The 19,072-nt window shown below is 49.0% G+C and overlaps 2 long non-coding RNA genes across 3 annotated transcripts; one reads left to right on the top strand and one right to left on the bottom strand.

Moving 5' to 3' along the window:
- Positions 1–3,686: 3,686 nt before the first annotated feature.
- On the bottom strand, positions 3,687–11,150 carry LOC115892335. Its single transcript, XR_004052222.1, has 4 exons — positions 11,068–11,150; positions 8,693–8,870; positions 6,515–6,592; positions 3,687–4,439 (listed from the first exon to the last, which is right to left on the bottom strand). It is a non-coding gene; the product is annotated as an uncharacterized LOC115892335 (long non-coding RNA).
- Positions 11,151–11,266: 116 nt separating this feature from the next.
- Positions 11,267–15,462, top strand: LOC104663052. Of its 2 annotated transcripts, none has more exons than XR_748087.2 (2): positions 11,267–11,341; positions 13,212–15,462. It is a non-coding gene; the product is annotated as an uncharacterized LOC104663052 (long non-coding RNA). The 2 variants fall into 2 exon arrangements; XR_004052157.1 differs by lacking the exon at positions 11,267–11,341 and adding an exon at positions 11,353–11,425.
- The last annotated feature ends 3,610 nt before the right edge of the window (positions 15,463–19,072 follow it).

Consider the following 19,072-nt stretch of genomic DNA (forward strand, 5'->3'; position numbering starts at 1 on the left):
GTGTCTCATGCCTGTGAGCCCAGCACTTTGGGAGACCAGGAAGGACAGACCGCTTGAGCCCAGGAGTTCGAGACCAGCCTGGGCAACATGGCAAAACTCCATCTCTACAAAAAATACAAAAAAAACTAGCTGAGAGTGGTGGTGCGCACCTGTAGTTACAGCTAACTTGGGAGGCTGAGGTGTGAGGATCACCTGAGCCTGGGAGCTGGAGGCTGCAGTGAGTTGTGATCCCACCACTGCACTCCAGCCTGGATGACAGACTCTGTCTCAAAAACAAACAAACAAACAAATAAACATTATAAGATATGACAATAACAATGTTGATAAAACAGGGTACAGAATTGATGGCAAACAATCTGTGTTTGAGTCAGGAACAGGAGCAGACAGAAGAAACATCTTGGGGCTGAGACAGGTAGTGTGAGCTCCTGAGGAAAGTCAGTAGGAGAAGTGATCTGGGACTGCGAATGTCCAGCGGGCCCCATGGACTGTACAGCATGTCGACCCTCAAGTGAGGACAGTTGTTCCGAAATCTCCTATGGCAGGTGGACCGACCCTTAGGATGAGACAGTGAGTCTGCATCCTAGGCTGACAACCCTCTCCTTCTGTTGAGGCCACAGGGAGAGACAGCTCCCCTCTTTACACCTGGGACTGTGTCTCCTCTATGTTGTTGATTCTTGTGTTCACATCAATTGCCTTCGGTCTCATTGTTCTCCTGTTGGGAAAGCATGGGGTGTGGCCGTCAGTCTGGTTGTCAACATTGGGGCAGAGGAAGTTTCTTCTTGAATCTGCCTTTGCCTCCAATGCCTAAACCATCTCCCACTCCAGATTCTTTTTCTCCACGGCACTTTTCACATTTTCTTAGGCAAAAATAATCACATCATATGATGGCCACGATTGTTTTGAGATCCAAACCAAATCACTATTGCTTAGCCTCCTCCTAGCTCACCTCGCTCAGGTAGGGAAACTGCTGCTAGGGCAGAGACAACTGTTTCAGACTTGGACCGTGGACTTTCTTGCTGCCGCTATCTTATGGCAATAGCTCAGGACTTGGACAAACAGGTCAGTGACACTCCAGCCCTTTGCCGCTTCGAGCCAGCGGGAGCTAGACCCCCGGCATTGTTGTGCAGCGCCACCCTTCCCTTCTGCCCTGAGTCTCCCCAAGAACTCCGTGAACTACAGATGGCCACTCCATGAATGTATGTTCTTCCGGAGTGTTCTGAGCACTTGTGACTTGTTTTTGTTTTCATCAGTGTGGGGAGCTGGCTGAAAGGACACTCTGACCTGTGGGACATCATTACCTTTGGAGGTGGCTTCCATGGCACTCTGAGTCACTCTCACACCACACACGTGGAACCATCCTGGGATAAATATTTCTTAAAACCCTACCCTGTTTCCTGGCAGCATGAAGCTCATGGCGTGCGGGGGTTGTCCAGGAGCGAGGTGTTGCAATACCAAGGGGGCAGGTTGCAGAATGAACTGCTGTGCCAGGGGAAGCTTGGATGTGACCTCATCATGTCAAGGCTGGGTCTGCTGCTACAGGGAGAGGAGCCGGGCCCCAGACAATGCTAGGGAGAGCAGCTGACCTGGGGGAGCTGGGGGAAGGCTGCCCTGGAAGTTGTGACAAACGCCGGTCAGATTCTAGTGGGAATGCTGTCTGCTGACTCCTTTGCCGAAACCCCAGCTGTGCTGGGAACTGACCTCATTCATGAAGTAAACATTGAATCAGATACCAGCAGCCCTAACCCTGGTTGAGTGGAAATAACATGGACGTTTCCATAATTATGAAGCTGCCAATTGGATTTGGCAAGAGAATCTCCAAATATGTCAATCGGAATGAGTTCATTGCCTCTTCTTGCCAACTTAATCAGAAGCCCATTGCCTTGTTGCGGTTGAAATTATTTGTATGAAAATGCTTTACTTACATTTTAGTTTTTATATTCCAAATAATGTACTGGAAAGCAGTGTAGTCTAGCAACTGGAAGACAATATTGGGAATCCGTCGACTGGCGCCCAGTCCTGGCTACATCTGTGGCTCGCTGCGCCAGCAGTAACCGCACTGAGCCTCGTAATCCTGTTATTGGGAGGCGGGGGCTGGGCGGCGAGGTCCTGTCTCATGACACGATCTTGGTGAGAATCCTGAGGCCTGGTGTTTGTGTGTTCTGCCTCGTGGCCACAGACACTGACTGCACGTTCACACGGTTCACTTGGGATTACTTAGAGGCTGTGCATCCAAGTCACAGGTTCTTCAGGCTCCGGGTGTCCTGTCTCTCCTCACTCCTTCCTTTGCACGCAGTTCTTCCAGGAGATGAAAGAGCTGTTTGTTACTCCTTAGTAGCTGACACCACTGTTTGCAATGCAGTTTCACAGTTTGGGGGAGAAATCGTTTCTAATTATTCATTTCTTATCCTCATTTATTTATAGAAGCAGCAGAACATTACCATTCGGAGCCTGAACCACGGAGTCAGACTGCCTGAGTTCAAACCCCAGCTCTACCCTTTAGAAGAGGGGTGGCCTGTCCGTGGCCATTGAACCCTGAATGGGCCAGATCTTGCCTCATCTTGGAAGCTAAGCAGGGTCGGGCCTTGGATGGGAGGAGGGTGAACTAAGGCAGGTTACTTAGCCTCTCTCCTGTGCCTCCATTTCCTCATCTATAAAAAACGGAGTGAACCCAGCACCTACCTCAAGGGCATGTGAGAGGAAACAGTTCATTTCTGCAAAGCACTGAGAACGTGGTAAGGGCTCGAAAAGGATCACCAGCCTTTGTATTAGCCCATCTGCACTGCTCTAACAAAATACCACAGACTGGGTTATTTATCAGCAATAGAAGTTCATTTCTCAGAGCTCTGGGAGAGGCCAAGATGAAGGTGCCAGCATTTGGTGTCTGGTGAGGGCCTTCTTGCTGTATCCTCAGGTGGCAGAAAGCGGGAGGGCGAGGGGTCTGCACTCACTCCCTCAGGCTCTTTTATAAAGGCCCCCCCCACTCAGTACCACTGCCATGGGGATCGGCTTCAACATGAGTTGTGGAGTGGATACCAACATTCAAACCATAGCAGCCTGGGCCGGGCGCAGTGGCTCACGCCTATGATCCCAGCACTTTGAGAGGCTGAGGCAGGCAGATCACTTGAGGTCAGGAGTTTGAGACCAGCCTGGCCAACATGGCAAAATGCCATCTCTGCTAAAAATACAAAAATTAGCCAGGCATGGTGGCACGTGCCTGTAATCCCAGCTACTCGGGAGGCTGAGGTAGAAGAATTGCTTGAACCTGAGGCGAGGTTGCAGTGAGCCAAATCACACCACTGCACTCCAGACTGGGTGACAGAGCTAGACTCTGTCTCAAAAAAACAAACAAAAATAAACAAACCATAGCAGCCTTTATTATCATTATTACTATTTTATATATATATTACACAAATTTCCTATCTATCTATCTATCTATCTATCTATCTATCTATCTATCTATCTAATTTTTTTTGAGCCAGAATCTCGCTCTGTCGCCCAGGCTAGAGTGCAGTGGTGTGAACCTAGCTCACTGCAGCCTTGACCTCCCAGACTCAAGCAATCCTGCTGCTTCAGCCTCCCCTGTAGTTGGGACCACAGGAGTGCACCACCATGCTCAGCTAAATTTTTAAGTTTTATATAGAGACAGGATCGTGCCATGTTGCCCAGGTTGGTCTCAAACTCCTGGGCTCAAGCAATCCTCCTGCCTCCACCTCCCAAAGTGCTGGGATTACAGGTGTGAGCCACTGTGCCTGGCATATTATCGTGATTACTATTAGTCTGAATAAACAGACAGTACGGAGTAGCCACTTGTACATCGTGTACTGAGAAATTTACAACGTGTAAATCAGTAACTACATTCCAGGCATGATAAGAAGCCATGTCACCAGAGTTATGACGGATTCCCTGTGTCACTTAAACCAGTTATCTAATTTCTCTTTTAGTCTTTTATCTGTTACGTGGGGTTAATGTTTACTGCTCCCTCCTTAGAATAGTCTTGTCTGATTTTGATGTTGAAGGAAAGAAAGGTGACATAATGTGCCATCAATTCATTTGGAGATGATACTGCTGATGCTTATTTTCTTGATGAAGCTCAGGGCTGGAGAGAATGATGCAGAACCAGAGGTCCCTCCGGCAGGGCCATGGAAGCTGTTTCTTCAGCTCATAACTTGGGCAGATGCCATGTGTCAGTCTCACAAAGCCCCTTTTCCGCCAAACTAAGCATTTTCCCCGCTCCCTTTCGATGCCGCCACAGCTGTGAATGGACTCTGGCCCTCTGTCCATGCCTGGAGGAGAGGTGGTCCTCCCACCTTGCTCCTTCCTGATATGAAAGAAAACTGAACCAGGGCGACAGAACCAACAAGCCCTGGTAGGGAGTGCTGAGCACGTCTGACGTCTCAGGGTGCTGTGAGGAATCATGGAGAACGCAGGAGGCCAAAACCCTGTATTTAAAGAAAAAAAAAAAGTGTGAATTGGATAAACTGAAGGCTGTTGAGCCTCATGTTGATCATGGGCAAAAATCTGGGGCAGAAAATCAAATGGTTGAGCAGCACATCGGAAGAGGGACCCCAGCGGTCCATGTCCATGACAAAGGCTTGTCGTTGGGTTGCTTCCACTAAATGAGAAAATGGGGTGAACACTTTGTGACAGTGCCATGACTTCTGACAACAATTTGACCGTTTCTCACGAAATTCTTATGGACAGAATAGTGAGAAAAAGGCTGCTAGAGCTCAAAAGTACATCTCAGTGAGAGACGACAGCACTTTCTCAAGGCCACGCAACTAATCAGGGCCAGGGCTGGAATCTGTGCGCAGGCCCTGTGCCCCAGGTGAAGGCTCCTAACACAGCCATGACTCCCAGGCATGGTGAGGTTGAACTGTCACAGCAGATGGGATGGTATCATCCCAAGGCTTTCTCTAGTGGAATGCCAAGCAGTTCTGTCCTTGGCCCTACACTCATTAACATTCTGTCAACAGCTTGGGTAAGTCCAAAGATAACTGCTTATCAACTGTGCAAATAACACCAGACTGGGAAGGAAGGCCAACACGCTGGGACTGCAGAGTCAGGTCCAAAATTATCTCAACAGGAAGGAATGATTGGTTGAATCCAACGAGATAAAACTTAACGGGAATACATGTAAGGTCCTGCACTGAGCTCCAAAACTCGACTGCAAAAGTATAGGATGTGGTTGGAAAACATGTCCAATCTCATAATCAAAGAAATGAAAATTAAGGCAACCATGAAATAATCATTTCCCCTTATCAGATTGGTAATGATTAAAAGAATGAAAACTCCCCATGTTGGTGGGTAAGGTGTGGGGAAACAGGTTCTCTTGTAAATTGCTGGTGGGCGTACAAGCAAAAATCATCCATTCTGGAGGGTAATCTGGAAATAGAGAGCACAAACTATAAAATGCGCCATTTGTCTCAGAAGTTTCATTTATAGAAATGTATCCAAAGGCAAGTATGAAGAGATTTATGTAGAAGAATATTCATAAAAGCATCGTTAAGAAAACAAAAAAAAACCCTTTTTTGTTGGGGTAAGGTGTTCAATTTGTGAACAGAAGACTTGGAGGCCTTGTAAGGGTGGCCTAGAGCCCAGGGCCATCGCCACATATTTAATGCCGTAAAGAGGAACTGAGTCTGTGCAGCTCCTGAAGGCCAGACCAGGACTTACAAGACATATATTTGGCCTAGTGTTACAAAGCAGATTCTAACAATTAATTCTGCCCAAAATGAAGATGGGCTGTCTAGTGCATTCCCAATCACTGGCAGATGGCCCTCTGTCAAGGGTGTGGAGGAGGACAGTCAGAGTTTTTTAGCCATTGGGATAAAATGCTTGTCTTGGTTCCTTCCAAGACAAAGAGCAGTCTTTGTTGCATTAAATTATCAAAACGTACAGTCATAAGCTGTGTGTGGTGATGCATGCCTGTAGTCCCAGCTACAGGCTAAGGTGGGGGCATCACTTGAGACCAGGAGTTCGAGGCTGCAGTGAACTATGACTGCTCCTGTGAATAGCCACTGCATCCAGCCTGAGCGACAGACCCTAGCTCTTAAAAAACAAAAGAAAACCAGGCACAGTGGCTCATGCCTGTAATCCCAGCACTTTGGGGGGCCCAGGCAGAAGGACTGCTTAAGCCCAGGAGGCCGAGACCAGCCAGGGCAACATAGTGAGACCACATCTCTACAAGGAATAAAAAAATTAGCTGCGGGTGGTGTGGCATGTCAGTAGTCCCAACACTAGGGAGGCTGAGGCGGGAGGATCACTTGAGCCCAGGAGGTGGAAGCTGCAGTGAGCTGCAATTGCACCACTGCACTCTAGCCTGGCTGACCGAGCAAGACTCTGTCTCAAAAGAAAAGAAGAAAAGGTAGAATCACCACTCAAGTTGAAAGGAGATAGGAACTCACATCAGGTTCCATTTCTGGACCCTGAATTCCAGGAATGAAATGAGAAACCTTCCCGCTGCCCAACAGTACTCTTACTGAGCGCCTGCAGGAGGCGAACTCCCATTCCTTACCTGTACCCTCAATCTTCTAGGAGTAGCTCTGTGTATCAGCACCCTGACAGTAAACTTAAGGGGGGCTTTCAGTTGAATCTGAAGAAAAGAAATAAAAGATGAGTGCTCCTTCTCTCAGACCGTTTCCACTGTACTTGGGCTTCCGGAGGACGACACATAGTCAGTGACTCCCTGCTCCAGCCGCTTCTTTCCTCTTTTGCATGAGTCACATCTAAAACTTTCCAGGACAAGTAGCGATCACATCTGATTAAACTACACTATCCCCAGCGCCACCAAATACAGACTCTTCGGTACTTTTGGATGCTTATCCTGGTTTCTCCTTATCACTTATTTATTAAGCCCTTTTTGGCCTCTTTTTCATTCAGTCCTCCCATCAACCGTGTCAGGTGGCCATTATGAAAAATATTAACCAGTAACCCTCTACGGAGCCCTGACTATGAGATGCCATGCAGTGTGTCACCATCACAGTAGCTCTGGAGCTAAGGGGGCCTCCCTCCAACCCATCTGTGGCCACAGTAACCTTTCCATTAGAGCAGCAGTCCCAAACTGCCAGCACACAGACCAGAAGCAGTCCATAGCCTGTTAGGAACTGGGCCTCCCAGCAGGAGGCGAGCATGATCACCTGAGCTCCACCTCCTGTCAGATCAGCAACAGCCTCAGATTCTCATAGGGGCACGAACCCTATTGTGAACTGTGCATACCAGGATCTAAGCTGAACACTCCTTATGAGAATCTAATGCCTGATGATCTGAGGTGGACCAGCTTCATTCCAAAACCAACCTCCCCGGACCCAGTCCGTGGAAGAATTGTTTTCTATGAAACCGGTCCCTGGTGCCAAAAAGATTGGGGAACGCTGCATTACAGAATTCTTACCACATCACTCCAATCACTCCCAACAACGGTTCTAGGTGGCTCCTCACCCTCAACTCCCAGTGTAACTCCTACCAAGACCCCTTACTCTGAGCTCAAGCCACATGGGCCTTCCACAGCCACAGGGTTTCTGCACATTCGTTTCTTTCCCTGAAAGGTTCCTCTTGCTCCACGGCTCCTTTCTATGCATCCTTTGCATTTTAAATAATGTCATGAGCTGAACTGAGTGCCCTACCACTCATACGTTGAAGCCCTAACCCCCAGGACTTCAGAAAGTGACTGTATTTGGCCTTTAACAAAATAATTACGTTCAAATGAGGCCACTGGAGTGGGCCCTAATCCAGTCTGACTGATGTCCTTACAAGTGCTTAGGACACTGGGTTGGACATGGTGCTCACACCTGTAATCCCAGCACTTTGGGAGGCTGAGGTGGGTGGATCACCTGAGGTCAGGAGTTCAAGACCAGCCTGACCAACATGGTGAAACCCCATCTCCACTAAAAATACAAAAATTAGTCGGGTGTGGTGGCATGCACCTGTAATCCCAGCTACTTGGGAGGGAGGCAGGAGAATCACTTGAACCTGGGAGATGGAGGGTGCAGTGAGCCAAGATCCCACCACTGCACTCCAGCCTAGGCAACAGAGTGAGACTCTGTCTCCAAAAAAAAAAAAAAAAAAAAAAAAAAAAAAGGCCAGGCACGGTAGCTCACGCCTGTAATCCCAGCACTTTGGGAGGCCAAGGTAGGGGGAATCACGGGGTAAGGAGTTTGAGACCAGCCTGATCAACATGGTGAAACCCCGTCTCTACTAAAAATACAAAAATTAGGCAGGCATGGTGGCATGCACCTGTAGTCCCAGCTACTTGGGAGGCTGAGCAGAAGAATTGCTTGAACCTGGGAGGCAGAGCTTGCAGTTAGCTGAGATCACGCCACTGTACTCCAGCCTGGGCAATAGAGTGAGACTCTGTCTCCAAAAAAAAAAAAAAAAAGAAATTAGGACACTGGAGACCCCAGCAGCAGGGGTGTGCAGGCACACAGAGAGAAGATCATGTATGTGAGGACACAGAGAGAAGGTGGCCACCTGCAAGTCAAGAAGAGAGGCTTCAGGAAAAACCAAACCTGCTGACACCTTCAGCTTGGATTTCTGCCCTCCAGAACCATGAGAAGACAAATGTCTGTTTAAATGCCCCCGTCTGTGGCGTTTTGTTATGGCAGCCTAAGTGGACTTGGACAGTGAAGTTGCCCTCTCAGGGAAGTTCTTTCCCAGCCTGCCTCTTCAGCACGAACTGCTTTTCCTTCATCACACTTACCACAATTCATGAAGAATGTCTTATTTGGGTGAGTGCATGGCTATTGTCTGTAGCCCCTTTCTCAGCATACAGACTCCAGGGGAGCGAGGGGACATTCAGATTCTCCATTGCGTCTCCAGGAGCTGGTCATCTAGGGGTGTTCAGTATTGTCAAATGAAAGCCTTAGGTATTATTTTGTCTACAACAGAAATGAGGAAACTGAGGCTCAGGAAGGTTAAATAAATTTCTTAAAGACCACAAAGTATGGCCAGGTGCGGTGGCTCACACCTGCAATCCCAGCACTTTTTTTTTTTTGAGATGGAGTCTCGCTCTGTTGCCCAGGCTGCAGTGCAGTGGTGTGATCTCAGCTCACTGCCACCTCTGCCTCCCAGGTTCAAGCGATTCTCCTGCCTCAGCCTCCTGAGTAGCTGGGACTACAGGCACCCACCACCATGCTCAGCTAATTTTAGTATTTTTAGTAGAGATGGGGTTTCACCACATTGGCCAGGGTGGACTCAAACTCCTGACCTCAGGTGATCCACTTGCCTCAGTTTCCCAAAGAATCCCAGCACTTTGAGAGGCCAAAGTGGGTGAACCACCTGAGTGGTTCAAGGAGTTCAAGACCAGCCTGGTTAACATAGCAAAACCCCGTTTCTACTAAAAATACAAAAATTAGCCAGGTGTGGTGGTGGGTGCCTGTAGTCCCAGGCTACTCTTGGGAGGCTGAGGCAGGAGAATCGCTTGAACCTGGGAGGCAGAGGTTGCACTGAGCCGAGATGGGGCCACTGCAGTCTAGCCTGGGCCACAGAGCGAGACTCTATCTCAAACAAACAAACAAACAAACAAAAAACCCCACAAAGCAGCTAAGTGGTAAAGGGAGCCTGGAACCCAAGCCTTTAAAGCTCCAGCTCCTAACCATGCCTTAACCCTTGGATTCTGCAATGCACCCATTCTCCCCACAGACCTGTACTGAGCATCTATCATGTGCCACACACACTGTCTCAAAATTGGGGATGGAGCAATGATGAGACAAATTCCTGTCTCCATACAGAGAGGGACATCAAATAAGATAAAGAATGAAATTAAACGGCTTATTAGAAGGTTTATTAAATTCAATGCAATGGAGCAAAAGGGAAGGGAATGGGAATGCGGGCTTGGGGGAGGAGTCTGATTTGCAATGTAAAACCAGGAGGTTGGTGAAGGCCTTTCTCAGTGAGGAACATTTGAGCCAAGTCTTGGAGGAGGTAAGGGAGAGCGCCCTGGGGATAAGTGAGGACAAGTTCCCGGCAGAGGTAAAGGCAAGTTCAGGATCCCAGAGGCAGAAGCAAGCCTGGCAAAATGGCCAATGTGGCTGGTGTTAAGTGAGCAAGGGAGACAAGAAAAGAAAGGTATAGAATAGAGGCCTGGTCGTGTGTAACATTTCTAGCCATGGTAAAGCTTTGGCTTTTACTCTGGTAGTTTTTGCAGAGGAGCCACATGATACGACTTTTAACAGAATTACTGAGGTTGTTATGTAAATATAGACTGACGGGGTAGGGATAGAAGAGGGACCAGTTAGGCAATTACAACAATCCAGGTGAGAGATGGGGGCTTGGTCTAAGATGGTGTCAGTGGAGACCGGATTCTGGGGGAAGAAGAAAACCAATAGGATCTGCTGACAGATTTGACACGGGATGTGGAATTCAAAGTTTACAGCCCGAGAAGCCAGAAGGATTTTTCTAGGCTGGAGCTATACGGATGGGAGTCATCAGCACATAGTCTTTAAAGCCATGAAACCCGATGAAATCATCAAGGGATTAAGTGAAAAGAAAGAGAAGTCCAAGGAGCCAGTGCTGGGGGCACTGCTACATTTAGAGGTCAGGAAAAAGAGGAGAGGCTAGCAAAAGAAACAGAGAAGGTGGGGCTGGGATGGAGGAAAAAAACAAGTGTGTGCACTGCCAAAAGCCAAGTGAAGAAAGTTTTGCGGAGGAGAGGGTGATAAACTGTATCAAAAATTGCTGACAGAGCAGGTAACAGGAGGACTGGGGAGAGACTGAGTTTGCCTGGAGGGAGTTCAACAAAGTGGGAGGAGAGAGCTGGACAAAGAATATACAAACTCTTCCAAGGAGTTACGATATTCAGAAAGTGAGGGGATGGGCTGGGAGCTGGAGCCACGACAGGGTTCTCAGGAACGGGGAAATCACATGTTTACATGCTGATGGGAAAGATCCCTTCGAGAAGAAATTAAGGCTCAAAAAGGTCAGGTTATCCCGGCGCTAGTCTGGTCCAAACTCTTCTTCCCACCCCTAAGCTACTGAAGTGATACATTTAAGTCTTCCCAGCCCTCCGGCCTTATATGAAATCCCATTAGGGCAGTTTGCATTTTTACTTTAATGGAGCCGTGTGATATTTAGTACCTTCGGTCAAGACGCCCCTCAAATCAGTTTTCGGGCTCTTGAGTCCCAGCACGGCCTACAGCGCGCTTTCGAAACGTCACCCTTGTCAGCTGACCAGTTCTCCTCCAATCCCGCCTCGGGGGCGGGACTCGGCGCTCGGTCTCTACAGCAACGCCTCAGCCAGAAAGTGCTCAGGGTTTCGGGACCGCGCGTGGCGCTCTCAGATGACGTCACACACTCGCGGCGCTTGCGTGACGCAAGCCCTGCTCAGGAAGAAGACTCGGCAGGTCCGCAGGTAATGAAAAGGAGCACGACCTCGCACACTGCGCATGCGCCATCTCGGGTGGCCTCAAGATTGCTGTCGGGAGTTGGGTTTGAGGTCGGCACCGTCTCGCTGCTGTCACTTTAACCTGAACCAGAGAAATCCTCCGCGATGCTGCAGTTTCCGGCTAGCTTTCTCCGAGCCACCTTGCGGGCAGATATCCGAGAATCACAGTTCATTCTCTTCATCTTGCCCATCTCTTATCTCTGCTGGCGAGTTCTTCGTGGCATCCCAGTCTGAAAGTGTTAGTCCAACTCCCAATTTGCTGTTGCCCACAAGCTTCCTCTAGCAGGCCATCTCCCTTCGAAACAGATGCTTCCAAATCTTGTGTCCTGGAAAGATCATTAACCGTGCTCTTTAGCCCTGGTGTTTGTAAGGGTAACCAGGCTACGACTGAGGACCTGAGAATTTCGGCTTTGAATCAAGTACTTGAACTTTTACCTGCTAGGACCCGTGACTTTTGTTGACTGCTTGTGACTCTTTCTGTCTTCTTTCACATTTTTAGCCAGGATCCAAACAGCTAGCCTTGCTAAGTAAATTACCTCCAGAAAAACGAAGTATCGGCCGGGCGTGGTGGCTCACACCTTTTACCCAGCACTTTGGGAGGCCGAGTTGGGCGGCTTACTTGAGGCCAGCCTGGCCAACATGGTGAAACCCCGTCTCTACTAAAAATACAAAAATTAGCCTGGCGTGGTGGTGCACGCCTGTAATCCCAGCTGCTGCGGAGGCTGAGGCAGGAGAATCGCTTGAACCCTAGAGGTGGAGGTTGCAGTGAGCCGAATTCGCACCACTAGACTCCTACCTGATTGACAGTGAGACTCCGGCTCAAAAGAAACAAAAACAAACAACAAGCAAAAATAAAGTATCGCTGTTCTAAAACTTGGAATTCCTTTACTGTATTCATTTGCTGACATTGATCATTGATTAAGCACCCATTCTTTTTTTTTTTTTTTTTTTTTTCATGAGATGGAGTCTTGCTCTGTCGTCCAGGCTGGAGTGCAGTGGCGCAATCTCGGCTCACTGCAACCTCTGCCTCCCGGGTTCAAGCAATTCTCCTGCCTCAGCCTCCCAATTAGCTGGGACTACAAGCACCTATTCTTTCCTGGATACTGTGGTGAGCCTGGGGGCTACAGTGAGGATGACATCTGTCTCTGACATCATGGCACATTTAGGTGATTAATTCAAGAAACACTGAAGTCCCAACTGTTTGCTAGGTACAGTTTAGTTTATAAATGCTCATTGAAAGAATGAAGTGTGAACTAAGATCTAACATGAGGCTGGGATTCGGTTTGAATTGAACCTTGGCCTTGCTCGTTAGGCGCTGTATTAGCTGGAGTGACTTCTGAACCCTCCTGCACGTCTATTTCATGATTCATAAAAATGGGCATAATAATGCCTACTTCCTTAAGGTATCATGAGAGTTAAACCTCATGCTATGGTTTGGGGAGCCTTTTGTTTCCACTTGCTTATGATTCTTCCCTTCAGAAAAATGAAAAATGGCCGGGCGCGGTGGCTCAAGCCTGTAATCCCAGCACTTTGGGAGGCCGAGACGGGCGGATCACGAGGTCAGGAGATTGAGACCATCCTGGCGAACACCCTGAAACCCCGTCTCTACTAAAAAATACAAAAAACTAGCCGGGCGAGGTGGCGGGCGCCTGTAGTCCCAGCTACTCGGGAGGCTGAGGCAGGAGAATGGCGTAAACCCGGGAGGCGGAGCTTGCAGTGAGCTGAGATCCGGCCACTGCACTCCAGTCCGGGCGACAGAGCGAGACTCCGCCTCAAAAAAAAAAAAAAAAAAAAAAGAAAAATGAAAAATTAAAAACCCTGTTTTCTCCTTATGCAGAGAACACCACCACTAATAAACTGCCTCCTGACCAGCACATGGCCTTAGCGTTCATCCACAGATGTTCCTCAAATTGTTTTAAAAACAGCTTTTTAAAAAAGCTGTTTGTCTGTGAAGATTAAATGAGTTAATAATGTATGCAAAGCACTTAGCATGGCTACTGGGCACAGTGGCTCACGCCTGTAATTCCAGCACCTTGAGAGGCTGAAGCGGGTGGATCACCTGAGATCAGGAGTTTGAGACCAGCCTGACCAACATGGCAAAACCCTGTCTCTAGTAAAAATACAAAAAAATTAGCCGGGCATGGTGGCCCGTGCCTGTAATCCCAGCTACTTGGGAGGCTGAGGCAGGAGAATCGCTTGAACCTGGGAGGCAGAGGTTGCACTCCAGCCTGGGTGACAGAGCAAGACTCTGTCTCAAAAACAAAAAGCAAAAAACAAACAAAAGCAGCTTTTGTCCAAAGGCTGCTTTTTGTGGGTCTGTATACTGAGGCCAAGTTATATGTAAGCAGAGCCCTCCCACCTCACCTCCAAACAATGTCTCTAAACCATCATAATCTGAAAGGAAAAGAAATCCCTTTCTTCAAATGCATGGTGACCTGAAGCTAGCCAAGGGCCTGCGAGACTGGATCGGATCCCCGGTTACTGTCTGAGGAGGGACGCCGTGCTGTAAGGGTTGGGGAGCCAGTGTCTGGCTTCCTTGTCACCACAAGACCTGTGGTTTCCAGCTCTGTCTGCATCCAGGTCCCACTAACCAACGGCAAGAGAGAAAACAGTCGTGCACACAGGCGGACATGCACACGAACACCCGGCGCCCCAGACGTGCATAGCCCTCAGAGGAAGTGGAGCACCAGATGTTCCGGGTTTCCTGTTCGACGCTTCCACAGCTGGTCGAGTCTGTGGTTGTGGTTTGTCTGTCTCGCGCTCATGTGAGAGACAAAAGCTGGGCTGACGGGAAACCTCTTCTCTCGGCCCCCACTCCCCAGCTCTGACTGATCAGGAAACCTGGCAGGTCAGAAATTTCCTGAAACACCCAGAGCTGGATTCTCCCACGAAGAAGCTGAACCCCATGACTCCCATCCCCGAGGAGCAGCCCCTGGGCTGATGATCAGGCCTTCCAGAAACTGGGGCGGTGAAAACCTCTACAAATATCCCATTTAGAAAGATCACCAGCCCTGCCGAACAGAATGAAACGGAGGCCAGGTTGCTATGGTCTCTACTCCAATGCCTGGCATCGAGCCGCTGCTGCAAAACACTCAGCATATGAAGGAATGAATGTGGAACAGAGAACTTCACCTTTAGGGGTTGGGTGTAAAAGCCCCAGCAGAGCCCCAAATCCTATAAACAGCTTTGGATTCCAGTAGACAAGCATTTGATGCAGGCAGACACTGCCGACTTGCTCTGTGACTTGGAGCAAGTCATTTAGCCTCTCTGGGCCTGGTGTCCTCATCCGCAGAATGAAGACAATAATATTTACTTCACAAAGGTGTGAAGGCCCCGTGAGACACCGCACGTGGATTTCATTGTTTGCCCATCGTAACTGCTCTGGAGAGGCTGGGCTCCCTTTTCTCCTTGCAACACTGCCGTTTATTTCAGGAGATACTCTAAAAGGGAAGCAAGACAAAACGAGGAACAACCAAAAACACTGATCCCGGAACAACCGCCCGGTGGACAGCAGAGCAAGGGTACTGGTGCTCTTCGCTGGGGGAATGTTGGGAGAAGGGACTGGAGCCATCCCAGGGTCTCTAGGCTCTGGAAGGGAGCACCCCATGTCCTCCTCTGGGTGTGGAATAGGGTGAGTGTCTTGGGGGTGGAGGGAGAACAGGCAGAGTGCGCTCTCACCCCTTAGCTCTCTAGTGATCTTAATGATGAAGGCTACTGTTCAGTCTGCATTTGCACCTGAACAACAGGGACCCCTGCCCAGAGGTTCATCCTTCAGCAGGCTGCACTCTGGCCCCCTCCACTGCAGCCATCTCTGTAAGATGAAGCATCTGCCGCACAGTGTAGCCATCAGGGCCACTGCCCTGAAATATGACCGACTAGGTTCAAATGTTGACTCTGACACTTAGAAGCTGTGCCACCTTGGGGCAAGTTATTCACCTCTCTGTGCCTCACTTTCTTCCTTTATAAAATGGGTAAAATAATAACTACACCATTGGTTGTCTATGCAGATTAAATGAGTTAATAATATATGCAAAGCACTTAGCATGGCTACTGGCACAAGGGTCAGTAAATGTTAACTGTTCCACACATGAATGTGTTTGATTCTTACAATGCCCCCATAGGTAGGTTCCGTTATTAGCTGTGTTTTACACATGAGAAAACTTAGGCACAGGAGGTAGAGTAACATTTGCAAGGTCACACCGATAAGTAGCAAGGCTGAGGCTTTTTTTTTTTTTTTTTTTTGGAAGCATCTGTCACCAGGCTGGAGTGCAGTGGCACAATCTCGGCTCACTGCAACCTCCGCCTCCCAGGCTCAAGCGATTCTCCGGCCTCAGTCTCCCGAGTAGCTGGGACTACAGGCATGCACCACCATGCCTGGCTAATTTTTGTATTTTTAGTAGAGATGGAGTTTCATCATGTTGGCCAGGCTGGTCTCGAACTCCTGACCTCAGGCGATCCACCTGCCTTGGCCTCCCAAAGTACCTGGGATTACAGGCATGAGCCACTACACCTGGCCTCCAGTTCTTTCTGACTCTGGTGTGTGTGGCTACCTCCCCCAGTTGCATTTTTTTTTCTCTCCTGGGAGTCCTTCACCTTCACTCCCACCGCCACTCTCACCCCCCCTCCCCATCCCATACTATCCCCACCCCATACTGCCCCCACCCCATTGATGCTCAGCGTCTCCCTGCTGTCCAGGATCTCACCACCTGCAACCTCCAGCTGGATTTGCCTTTCCAGATCAAGGTCTTGACTCTTGACTGATGTTTCCCCGCAAAAGCTGACCTTGCAGAGTGACTTCGTACAAGCCATTGTTCCTGGCTGGGAATCACCCGAGTTCATTCATGAGAAGGTCCCGAGTGATCTAGGACTGTTTGTATTTTAACCCAAAGAAATGAGTCTTTTGGGATAATTTCGGGCACAAAGAGCAGTCTGGCAGGGGACACATTTTTCATTTGTTGCTTTGGTTAGGGAGGTAATCCTTTGGTTCACCCGTAAAATCCCACCGCTCCCCTCTCACTGTAGAAAGCTGACCAGATGGGAGGAGGCAATGTGGGGCAAGGATTCTCAAACTCAGCATAATTATGGCCTGAGAAACTTAAAAAATGCACATTCCCAGGTCCTGGCTTTCGGTCTCTGAACTACATTTTTTTTTTTTTTGAGACAGAGTCTCATTCTGTTACCCAGGCTGGAGTGCAGTGGCGTGATCTCCAGCTCACTGCAACCTCTGCCTCCCAGTTTCAAGCGACTCTTGTGCCTCAGCCTCCTAAGTAGCTGGGGCTACAGGTATGCACTACCACGCCTGGCTGATTTTTGTATTTTTAGTAGAGACGGGGATTTCGTCATGTTGGCCAGGCTGGTGTCGAGCTTCTGGCCTCAAGTGATCTGCCTGCCTTGGCCTCCCAAAGTGTTGGAAGTACAGATGTGAGCCACTGTACCTGGCCAGAACTACATTTTGAGAAATACTGGTTTTGGGGCAAGAGACACAGACCTAGGTTCAAGTACTTTAATTAGCTGTGTGACCTTGAATGTGACCCTTCTAAGCTGCAATGCTCTTAGCTTTAAAACGGGAATTAGGCCTATCTCCTCCACTTCATGGGAGATCATCAGCAAATGCGCTTCATGCCTGTTAAATGCCTTGGCATGTGGAAAAGTGCCATTTTTATACTAGTGCCAACCATGTGCTGTAGAGAAATACAAAGGCAGGCACAGGCGTGGGCCCAAGCTTAGAGAGAAGTTCTTTAAATCTTTGGGACTGGATGTAAACTCATCAGCACTATTTTGGGTGATGCCTATTGGCCAGAGTGGAAGGAAGTGTTTTCTATCTCATGCATGCTGGTGCCTCCCAGTGAACAACATGGCAAAGTCTGCAGAGCGTGTCAGGAGCTTGAATCAGGTGTGCCAGGCAACGGTGCAGTAATAAACAGTCCCTGGGTCTCAGCGGGTGAGCCCAACGCAAAGCTTGCTTCTTGCTCATGTTGTCTGTCCCAGCAGGTTGGCAGGCAGTTGCAGCTCTCTTCCACAGACTCACTCAGGGACCCAGGCTGACAGAAGTTCCATCAGCTATAGCAGCACCATCTGGAACACACGGCCTCCATGGCTGCGGCAGCTGGGAAACAGACCCTGGAGAAGGGCGCACCAGCTTTTTACTGCTTCAGCCTGGAAATGACACGTATCACTTCTGCTCAATTTCATTGGCCAAGCTAGCCATATGGCACAGCTGGGAAATGCAGGGGAGCCAATGGCCTATGTAGTGAGCATTATTGTTTCTGCCACAGAAAACTTCCAAGAGTAGGGAGATGTGAGAACTCGTGGTTCAGATTTCCAGTTTGGGCACAAAAACGGATGTCTCCTAGAGAGAAAGGGATGGGAGACTCCTGTGTGGAGTGGCTCCTGTTCCCTATATCCCAGAGAGGCTCAGCTTTCTTGGCCGGTGGAGTGTAGTGTTTTTTTTTTTTTTTTTTTTTTTTTTTTTTTTTTTTTTTACTTTTTCTCATTCTTGCCTACCCTCAAAACATGGGAAGAAAAGCTATCTGACTCAAATAGCCAGCAGTCTGGTCCAGGCCCCCTAAGATGGAGAGGCGCCATTTCCCAGCAGGCCAAGAAATGCCCCGGGAACTCCAAGGGTTCTGTGGGTCCTGGCATGAGAGGCTGACACAGCCAAGAAGACCCGGGGTGAGGCTGAGCAGAGGCTGAGGCGGCATGCCTGGCCGCCCACACTGCCATCCGTCCTAGCACTCTGTGCAGAGCACGGCTGAAAACTCCCCAAATATCTTTGGAAATGAAGAACACTGGGTTGGCACCCGGCAATTTGGGACAGCAGTTTTTCTAGAGCGCACAGCTTGGGAATTTGCCTGAAGAATCTTTCATTCCTAGAGCATTGGTGGATAAATGGCACTTATTTGTTTAACCTCAAATCAAGCCGCAGCCCCCATTTCTGGGGCTGCTTTGAGAGGGTTGTTTTAAAATAGCTGAACAAGCTGAAAATCATGGGTCTAGGTTGCTGGAATGGCTTTGCAGAGAACAGCCAGGCTTAGGAAGATCTTTCATTTTCCATAGAATGTGACTGGCAGTGGTTGGGAGTTGGGGTTGGGGGTAGCTGGAGGGAGGTGAACTGTCAGAGAGGAGCAAAGCCTGGGCCCTTCTTCTAGAAGGGTCCATATTGGCTGAACAATCTCTGCAGTGGATTCAACCTGGTCTGGTCCCCTTGGGAGTCTGGGGCGGGATGTTATCCTGGAGGACTCCTTCCTGAGGTCTGCGGCAGGTGGCTTTGAATTCAACAGAGTGAAGTTCCTCGGTTATTCCTGTCTGATCAGGGTCCGTTTCCTCTTTTATTAACAGAACAGCTCTTTCCTCAGGAGAACCTATTTCATAGATTTAGGTAGGACTGACTCAGTAGGGTACGTAACTGTTTAATGGCCAGCTAGGGCAGGCGGAGGGGACAGGGAGAAAAATCTTGATTTGTAGCATTTGCCAGTTTCCATGGTGTAAATACTCCCCCACTACCAGCTTCAAGCTACAAACATAACATCATGGAGACGTCACACTGACCTTGGGCTCAGGAGGAGATGAACACACCCAGCTCCCACAAGCACATCCCTGGTGCTGATTCTACCCCATCCTGGGCTGGGCGCATGACCTGAAGCTGCCCTATGGGAGTTCCTCAGGGCCATCAGAGGAGACTGCTCCTTTTCTTAGGCA

Source organism: Rhinopithecus roxellana, chromosome 12 (assembly GCF_007565055.1).
Source record: "Rhinopithecus roxellana isolate Shanxi Qingling chromosome 12, ASM756505v1, whole genome shotgun sequence".
NCBI lineage: Eukaryota > Metazoa > Chordata > Mammalia > Primates > Cercopithecidae > Rhinopithecus > Rhinopithecus roxellana.